This window comes from Schistocerca serialis, unplaced genomic scaffold (genome assembly GCF_023864345.2).
Source record: "Schistocerca serialis cubense isolate TAMUIC-IGC-003099 unplaced genomic scaffold, iqSchSeri2.2 HiC_scaffold_993, whole genome shotgun sequence".
NCBI lineage: Eukaryota > Metazoa > Arthropoda > Insecta > Orthoptera > Acrididae > Schistocerca > Schistocerca serialis.
Window position 1 is genome coordinate 15,001 of NW_026048621.1, and position 7,500 is coordinate 22,500.

Consider the following 7,500-nt stretch of genomic DNA (forward strand, 5'->3'; position numbering starts at 1 on the left):
CACACTGGGGGAAACGGCCGACAGGGGCGGCAACATAGTGGAGCCGCAGTGTCACTAATGTACAGAGATAGAACAGTTTCGACTGGAACCAGAGTAACCGTATACACGGCACTGATTAGTAATAGATGCAGAGCCATCAGAATACAGATAATATATACAACCGTCCCTATACATGCTGAAAGACTCTGCACACAATGAGAACCACACGTCAGCTAGACACTATCACACACTACTCTCTGCCTCTAACAGGCACACACACAATATCTAACCACCAGCATGGAAGAACATCCGGTGCATCCTCTCCGCCACATTACACAATCCACACTATCATAACCAGACCGGGAGGTCCACCCAGAAAACAGAATATCCCACCCTTCCGACATCCGCCATTGCTCAGCTAAGCCACGAACACCCACACATGTCCTACACAGGGGTGCACCCAACATCACAATACTGCCTCCTGTCACAGTACACAAACAATGGCAGGAATGAAAGACACAGATCTGCCACAACCTTGGAATCGGAGCGCCGCCTGTCATGAGCCACAAGTGCATCCTGACGTGACAAATCGGATGATCCCGCAGGCATGCACTTACGATAATCACTATCAACGAACCTGCCGCCCCCTCCCCCCCCAAAATACACCTTTCCCTACAACGTGTACCTTAACCTAAGCTATATTGTACCTTAACCTAAGCGATATTGTACCTTAACCTAAGGTATATCGTACCTTAACCTAACCTACATTGCGCCTTCACCTAACCTACGTTGTACCTTAACCTAACCTACGTTGTACCTTAACCTAACCTACGTTGTACCTTAACCTAACCTACGTTGTACCTTAACCTAACCTACGTTGTACCTTAACCTAACCTACGTTGTACCTTAACCTAACCTACGTTGTACCTTAACCTAACCTACGTTGTACCTTAACCTAACCTACGTTGTGCCTTAACCTAACCTACGTTGTGCCTTAACCTAACCTACGTTGTGCCTTAACCTAACCTACGTTGTGCCTTAACCTAACCTATGTTGTGCCTTAACCTAACCTATGTTGTGCCTTAACCTAACCTATGTTGTGCCTTAACCTAACCTATGTTGTGCCTTAACCTAACCTATGTTGTGCCTTAACCTAACCTATGTTGTGCCTTAACCTAACCTATGTTGTGCCTTAACCTAACCTACGTTGTGCCTTAACCTAACCTACGTTGTGCCTTAACCTAACCTACGTTGTGCCTTAACCTAACCTACGTTGTGCCTTAACCTAACCTACGTTGTGCCTTAACCTAACCTACGTTGTGCCTTAACCTAACCTACGTTGTGCCTTAACCTAACCTACGTTGTGCCTTAACCTAACCTACGTTGTGCCTTAACCTAACCTACGTTGTGCCTTAACCTAACCTACGTTGTGCCTTAACCTAACCTACGTTGTGCCTTAACCTAACCTACGTTGTGCCTTAACCTAACCTACGTTGTGCCTTAACCTAACCTACGTTGTGCCTTAACCTATCCTACGTTGTGCCTTAACCTAACCTACGTTGTGCCTTAACCTAACCTACGTTGTGCCTTAACCTAACCTACGTTGTGCCTTAACCTAACCTACGTTGTGCCTTAACCTAACCTACGTTGTGCCTTAACCTAACCTACGTTGTGCCTTAACCTAACCTACGTTGTGCCTTAACCTAACCTACGTTGTGCCTTAACCTAACCTACGTTGTGCCTTAACCTAACCTACGTTGTGCCTTAACCTAACCTACGTTGTGCCTTAACCTAACCTACGTTGTGCCTTAACCTAACCTACGTTGTGCCTTAACCTAACCTACGTTGTGCCTTAACCTAACCTATGTTGTGCCTTAACCTAACCTATGTTGTGCCTTAACCTAACCTATGTTGTGCCTTAACCTAACCTATGTTGTGCCTTAACCTAACCTATGTTGTGCCTTAACCTAACCTATGTTGTGCCTTAACCTAACCTATGTTGTGCCTTAACCTAACCTATGTTGTGCCTTAACCTAACCTATGTTGTGCCTTAACCTAACCTATGTTGTGCCTTAACCTAACCTACGTTGTGCCTTAACCTAACCCATATTGTACCTTAACCTAACCCATATTGTACCTTAACCTAACCCATATTGTACCTTAACCTAACCCATATTGTACCTTAACCTAACCCATATTGTACCTTAACGTAACCTAATTTGTGCCTTAACGTAACCTAATTTGTGCCTTAACGTAACCTAATTTGTGCCTTAACGTAACCTAATTTGTGCCTTAACGTAACCTAATTTGTGCCTTAACGTAACCTAATTTGTGCCTTAACGTAACCTAATTTGTGCCTTAACGTAACCTAATTTGTGCCTTAACGTAACCTAATTTGTGCCTTAACGTAACCTAATTTGTGCCTTAACGTAACCTAATTTGTGCCTTAACGTAACCTAATTTGTGCCTTAACGTAACCTAATTTGTGCCTTAACGTAACCTAATTTGTGCCTTAACGTAACCTAATTTGTGCCTTAACGTAACCTAATTTGTGCCTTAACGTAACCTAATTTGTGCCTTAACGTAACCTAATTTGTGCCTTAACGTAACCTAATTTGTGCCTTAACGTAACCTAATTTGTGCCTTAACGTAACCTAATTTGTGCCTTAACGTAACCCATGTTGTGCCTTAACGTAACCCATGTTGTGCCTTAACGTAACCCAATTTGTGCCTTAACGTAACCCATGTTGTGCCTTAACCTAACCTATATTGTGCCTCAACCTAACCTATATTGCGCCTTAACCTGACGCACGTTGTCGCTGAACCTGCTCTGTAATTGTTATGCAACTCGTTAAATTAGTGTAGTGTTGCCTAACCGCAACCCTCGCAATATAGTTCGCTATTCGCACTGCCCGGTCCCCTGTGTATCGCGTCATGTTAAACACCTTGCAGGTGTTGCTGACTTTCCACATGCTCCTGCTATACACTGTAATGTGGATAGCAGCAGGACGTACATGCCCCCCCCCCTTCCCCCCTGCCTTCGCAAGCTGGTCGTTGAGAAGTTTGCATGTTCAATGCCCTTCGCATGCCGACGTACTCAGCCTACGTTGTGGTACGGCCTGTCACCTGTCCGCCGATGTACGCAAAACCCACAAACTGTACTGCACATTGGTCCGTATGTACTGAATGATACATCGTGGCACATGTGTGACCGTACGACGACTGCGCCTAGCAACGGCAGACCATACAGTCCAAATATTGTGCACGCAGCTACGTGTCGTCTCCCTATAAGAGCTGGATTGCAGTGTGGTACGCCATTCAGACGTGTGGGAGGAACGGACGCCCTGGATGGCGATCAGCATGAGCAGTCTGTTGATGTAGTGGAGCGTGTATTCGGACGTAGTCGTCTCTTCTCACACACCGTGATAGCATGTTGCACCGCGTTCCACATCTGCGACATCCTGCAGAGGCCGGCTGACAGTCGTTCGCGCAATGGACACCGCATACGTACGGGGGCTACCTTCCACGTGTTCTCGAGGCGTGCACATGTTGTTGCGTCTATGTGGGCAGACGTAGTGTGTTGTGACACCTGACACAGGCATGCAATACTCGTTGCAAATGGCGATGGACGTCTACGTTTGCTGGTGACGTTACGCAAATGAACAACAGGTAACCCGTTGTGGTGCGGTTGTTCTCGCTAGAGGTGAATCAGTGTTGGCGACGATCGGTCGAGCTATTAACCGGTTGTTTCAGGGATACCCACCATGCCCACGAACGTGAAAGGGGACCCACCATGCCCACGAACGCGAAAGGGGATCTGGGTGTGAGGCGATACGCGGCGGTGGCTGGGTGGGACCGTCCCCGGCCGGTGAGGGGGGGCCGCCCGGCGTGCTGGCAGCGCGGTGCGTGGGCGCACGCGCTACAGCCGGCTGGTGGGGGCGGCCAGTGGCAGGCGCGCCGGCCGACGGACGCGGCAGGCGGCGCAGCTGCGCGCCGGCGCCCCCTGCTCGCGGCGCCTTGCGGCCAAAGTAGGTCCTCGCGGGCCCGGTGCGAAGCGCGGTGGCCATCTGCAGTGTGCTGGTCCGATTGAGGACTGTGTGCGCTGAGGATGCGCCGCCGCCCGGCGCTCGGCGCCGCGACGCCGTCTGCTGCTCGGTCGCCCCAGCGGTTCTCGCAGGTGGTTTGTATCGCAGCTGTGCGGACGTGTTGGCGCGTGCGCTGTGCTGGGAGAGTTCGCTTCGGCACCCAAGTGGGGCTTTTGTCCTTCTGTGGCGCTGGCGTTGGAGCTGCCGGTCACCGTAGGTGGCGCGTGTTGTCTCCCGCCGGCAATGCCACGACAGCACGCTCCCGGGCCTCTGTCGGCAGCGGCAAGCTCAGTTGGGAGCACGGGTGGTCGCACCTAAAGCGTCTACTCGCCTAACTCCGGGCGATTGCGCCTCTCTCGAACCCGACCAAGTACTTAGGACGGCGCTGCGCGCCGCCGGGACCTGAGAGGGTTTCGAGGTGTGTTGTGCAGGGGAGCTCAGCCTCCTCCTGTTTGCAGAATAATTGAGCGGACGCTTGCGTGTTCGCGCGGGCCCCCGGGACACACTCCCGGGCGGCCGGCTGCTCAGCTCTAGTTGACGCAGCTCCCTGGTTGATCCTGCCAGTAGTCATATGCTTGTCTCAAAGATTAAGCCATGCATGTCTCAGTACAAGCCGCATTAAGGTGAAACCGCGAATGGCTCATTAAATCAGTTATGGTTCCTTAGATCGTACCCACGTTACTTGGATAACTGTGGTAATTCTAGAGCTAATACATGCAAACAGAGTCCCGACCAGAGATGGAAGGGACGCTTTTATTAGATCAAAACCAATCGGTCGGCTCGTCCGGTCCGTTTGCCTTGGTGACTCTGAATAACTTTGGGCTGATCGCACGGTCCTCGTACCGGCGACGCATCTTTCAAATGTCTGCCTTATCAACTGTCGATGGTAGGTTCTGCGCCTACCATGGTTGTAACGGGTAACGGGGAATCAGGGTTCGATTCCGGAGAGGGAGCCTGAGAAACGGCTACCACATCCAAGGAAGGCAGCAGGCGCGCAAATTACCCACTCCCGGCACGGGGAGGTAGTGACGAAAAATAACGATACGGGACTCATCCGAGGCCCCGTAATCGGAATGAGTACACTTTAAATCCTTTAACGAGTATCTATTGGAGGGCAAGTCTGGTGCCAGCAGCCGCGGTAATTCCAGCTCCAATAGCGTATATTAAAGTTGTTGCGGTTAAAAAGCTCGTAGTTGGATTTGTGTCCCACGCTGTTGGTTCACCGCCCGTCGGTGTTTAACTGGCATGTATCGTGGGACGTCCTGCCGGTGGGGCGAGCCGAAGGCGTGCGACCGCCTCGTGCGTGCTCGTGCGTCCCGAGGCGGACCCCGTTGAAATCCTACCAGGGTGCTCTTTATTGAGTGTCTCGGTGGGCCGGCACGTTTACTTTGAACAAATTAGAGTGCTTAAAGCAGGCAAGCCCGCCTGAATACTGTGTGCATGGAATAATGGAATAGGACCTCGGTTCTATTTTGTTGGTTTTCGGAACCCGAGGTAATGATTAATAGGGACAGGCGGGGGCATTCGTATTGCGACGTTAGAGGTGAAATTCTTGGATCGTCGCAAGACGAACAGAAGCGAAAGCATTTGCCAAGTATGTTTTCATTAATCAAGAACGAAAGTTAGAGGTTCGAAGGCGATCAGATACCGCCCTAGTTCTAACCATAAACGATGCCAGCCAGCGATCCGCCGCAGTTCCTCCGATGACTCGGCGGGCAGCCTCCGGGAAACCAAAGCTTTTGGGTTCCGGGGGAAGTATGGTTGCAAAGCTGAAACTTAAAGGAATTGACGGAAGGGCACCACCAGGAGTGGAGCCTGCGGCTTAATTTGACTCAACACGGGAAACCTCACCAGGCCCGGACACCGGAAGGATTGACAGATTGATAGCTCTTTCTTGATTCGGTGGGTGGTGGTGCATGGCCGTTCTTAGTTGGTGGAGCGATTTGTCTGGTTAATTCCGATAACGAACGAGACTCTAGCCTGCTAACTAGTCGCGTGACATCCTTCGTGCTGTCAGCGATTACTTTTCTTCTTAGAGGGACAGGCGGCTTCTAGCCGCACGAGATTGAGCAATAACAGGTCTGTGATGCCCTTAGATGTTCTGGGCCGCACGCGCGCTACACTGAAGGAATCAGCGTGTCTTCCTAGGCCGAAAGGTCGGGGTAACCCGCTGAACCTCCTTCGTGCTAGGGATTGGGGCTTGCAATTGTTCCCCATGAACGAGGAATTCCCAGTAAGCGCGAGTCATAAGCTCGCGTTGATTACGTCCCTGCCCTTTGTACACACCGCCCGTCGCTACTACCGATTGAATGATTTAGTGAGGTCTTCGGACTGGTACGCGGCATTGACTCTGTCGTTGCCGATGCTACCGGAAAGATGACCAAACTTGATCATTTAGAGGAAGTAAAAGTCGTAACAAGGTTTCCGTAGGTGAACCTGCGGAAGGATCATTACCGACTAGACTGCATGTCTTTCGATGTGCGTGTCGTGTCGCGCAACACGCAGCTACCTGTACGGCTCGCAGTAGCCGTGCGCCGCGTGCGGAACCACGCGTTCGTCTCAAAACTAACGGCAATGTTGTGTGGTACGAGCGCTGAAGCGCTGGAGCGGCTGGCCTGCGGCACCTGGCGCCTGGCGCCGGTTTTGAATGACTTTCGCCCGACTGCCTGTCCGCTCCGGTGTGGAGCCGTACGACGCCCATCGGCCGTGAGGCCGTTGGACACTGAACGCTGGAACAGGGCCGCCACACGCCTCAGTCCCGCCTATGCAACTGTCTCGAAAGAGATGGTGGAAACTATGAAAAGATCACCCAGGACGGTGGATCACTCGGCTCGTGGGTCGATGAAGAACGCAGCAAATTGCGCGTCGACATGTGAACTGCAGGACACATGAACATCGACGTTTCGAACGCACATTGCGGTCCATGGATTCCGTTCCCGGGCCACGTCTGGCTGAGGGTCGGCTACGTATACTGAAGCGCGCGGCGTTTGCCCCGCTTCGCAGACCTGGGAGTGTCGTGGCCGCCTGTGGGGCCGGCCGCGTCTCCTTAAACGTGCGATGCGCGCCCGTCGCCTGGCGGTTCGCATACCGGTACTTACTCGGTAGCGTGCACAGCCGGCTGGCGGTGTGGCGTGCGACACCTCGTACAACGACCTCAGAGCAGGCGAGACTACCCGCTGAATTTAAGCATATTACTAAGCGGAGGAAAAGAAACTAACAAGGATTCCCCCAGTAGCGGCGAGCGAACAGGGAAGAGTCCAGCACCGAACCCCGCAGGCTGCCGCCTGTCGTGGCATGTGGTGTTTGGGAGGGTCCACTACCCCGACGCCTCGCGCCGAGCCCAAGTCCAACTTGAATGAGGCCACGGCCCGTAGAGGGTGCCAGGCCCGTAGCGGCCGGTGCGAGCGTCGGCGGGACCTCTCCTTCGAGTCGGGTT

General features: G+C 52.3%; 3 non-coding genes across 3 annotated transcripts in view; all 3 read left to right on the forward strand.

Moving 5' to 3' along the window:
• The first annotated feature begins 4,608 nt into the window (after positions 1-4,608).
• LOC126454645 (small subunit ribosomal RNA) lies at positions 4,609-6,517 on the forward strand. Its single transcript, XR_007585287.1, has one exon. It is a non-coding gene; the product is annotated as a small subunit ribosomal RNA (ribosomal RNA).
• Positions 6,518-6,870: 353 nt separating this feature from the next.
• LOC126454642 (5.8S ribosomal RNA) lies at positions 6,871-7,025 on the forward strand. The gene has a single exon (XR_007585285.1). It is a non-coding gene; the product is annotated as a 5.8S ribosomal RNA (ribosomal RNA).
• A 188-nt stretch (positions 7,026-7,213) lies between these two features.
• Positions 7,214-7,500, forward strand: part of LOC126454646 (large subunit ribosomal RNA) — a 4,221-nt gene continuing 3,934 nt past the window's right edge. Inside the window, exon 1 of the ribosomal RNA XR_007585288.1 lies at positions 7,214-7,500. This exon is cut by the window's right edge and continues 3,934 nt beyond it. This is a non-coding gene — a ribosomal RNA (large subunit ribosomal RNA).